Below are 2,250 nucleotides of genomic sequence, written 5' to 3'. Positions count from 1 at the left end.
AGTGACATTTACATGAGAGCCATTGATCAAAACGTTGTGCGTATTATTACTGAAAACAATCACTTTCCCAGAAGCCACAATTACCGGAGTTAAGAGCATTAAGGACAAGTGCAGAATGCACAAAAGTACAATTAAAGAAAATTGCACAGAGGTGGCCAAACAGTGAGCTTGCTAAAGCCATGAACTTGGGAACACGAGGGGGTCACTTCCTGGGCCCTCAGGGTCCATGGCCAGCAAGTTCAAGCAGGGCCTAAAGACTAGACTTTCGTCCACATTGTCCTTGGGCCTTAGCTTCTCATCACTTGCCACGCATGCTGCGCTTGCCAGCATAAAAAGACAGAACAAATACAAATTTTGAAACAATACAAAACCTGCAATTAGATATCTGGAAGATTAAGTCTGAGATTCCAGAAATGAACAACACATTGCAAGGGCAAAGAAGTAGATGCAAAGCTATGGAAGCTCTAATTAGTGAGTTTGAAGATAAATCTTTCAATACTAGTATACTATTAGAACAATCAGAAAAAGAATGAGAAGATATGAAGAAATCCTAAGAGTTATGTTTGACACTAGGAAGAACAACTTATATGTCATAGAATTCCAGAATAGGAAAAAACAATAAAAAGCACAGACAACGATGGGGCAGAAGCACTATCTTGAGGCTACAGTGTGAAAACTACACACCAGCTATCTCCTATGCTAAGAACACTTTTGAAACTACACACCAGCTATCTCCTATGCTAAGAACACTTTTGAAGAAACATGTCCGTACTGTTTCCAGTTGCTAGTACTGGATAACTCTTGAGTGTGCCTCAAACGCAAGCCTAAACTGACAACCAAAGGACAGAAACTTCTTAATCGAGAAGCAAAGGGTTAAACACTCAGATTTAAAGAAACAAAAATTGTGACGAAGTACAAAGACTCCAAAAGTGAATTGTTGATTACTTGTAAAACTTGCAATAGACCAGTTAGACATCAAGGTAAAAATAGAAGCTTTCCATCATCATTGAAGAGCACTCCTAGCATCCTTCAACTAAACCCACTCTGAAGACACCAGAGAAAAAGACTCCAAGTTCGGCAAACCGAAATCATGCTATGTCTGCAGTCAAAGGCAAGAGCCCTGCACTGATTTTCAGAACACCTACATCTGGACAGTCAACACCCACTTTCTCTTCCTCAAAAAATATGAGCAAAGCAAAGAAACACTTCTCTCAACTAAAAATGTTGCTTAGTCAGCAAGAAACCCCAAAGACCCCAAAGATGGACTTTAGAAATTTCCTATCTTCTCTGTAAAGGATGGATTTTGAAAATAAATGTCTAATGTTAAAAAAAAAGCACAGAGGAGGTTGTTGAGGGGTTGTTGGGAGAAAATTTCCCTAACATCAAGAAAGAGGAGAAGATAAGCATATAAGAAGTTGAATGGACCCCAAAACAGGTTGGATCCCAAAAGAAAATCAACAATACATATCATAATCAAACTTTCAAAAACCAAAGACAGGGAAAGAATTACAAGAACAGATAGGGGAAAACAAAAATTATCTACATACAGAGCAAATGAGACTAAAAGTTCTGATTTCTCAACAGAAATCATGCAGCAAGAAGGCAATGGGAGGACATATACAAAACTCTGAAAGAAAAAAATTGCCAACCAGGACTCATATATCCAGCAAATCTGCACTTCAAATACAATGGCAATATGAGGATTTTTTTGATAAACAGAAATTAAAGGAATTTGTAATGACCAGACCAAAAACTTCTAAACGCTGTTCTTTGGACTGAGAACTAACAACAGCAGAAAACAACCTGAGATTACCACACATTACAACATTATCCAGAACTCAATCTGGATATGTTGTTTTTGTTGTTGTTTTTAAGTGCCATTGAGTTGGCTGTGACTCATAGCAACCCTTACATATGTTTTGTGGTGAAACTGACCATGCAGTCTAGTGCATTAATCTGCAATACCACATCAGGACTTCAATCCTGATATAGACGTACTTAAAGTAAAACAAAGCTACATGACTACAAATAGAGAACCAGAGACAGCAATTTATAATGAATTTAAGTACAAAGCAAAAAGAGGGAATATTGTAGATACAGAATTTCCAAATAGCAAGAAAGTCAAATAGATTTCAAGATACAACAGACTGTTTTTTGTTTTGTTTTGTTTTATTTCAAGTTTCAGATATTTATTATTCATTGTAAATCCCAACATGATACATCAACATGATTTCATGCATTTAGGGAAGA

The 2,250-nt window shown here is 37.0% G+C and overlaps 1 pseudogene; it reads left to right on the top strand.

Annotated features, from left to right (window-relative positions):
- Window positions 1-1,353, top strand: part of LOC102840809 — a 77,521-nt pseudogene extending 76,168 nt beyond the window's left edge.
- The last annotated feature ends 897 nt before the right edge of the window (window positions 1,354-2,250 follow it).

Source organism: Chrysochloris asiatica, unplaced genomic scaffold (genome assembly GCF_000296735.1).
Source record: "Chrysochloris asiatica unplaced genomic scaffold, ChrAsi1.0 scaffold00320, whole genome shotgun sequence".
Lineage (NCBI taxonomy): Eukaryota > Metazoa > Chordata > Mammalia > Afrosoricida > Chrysochloridae > Chrysochloris > Chrysochloris asiatica.
This window is presented reverse-complemented; position numbering and strand designations above follow the sequence as displayed.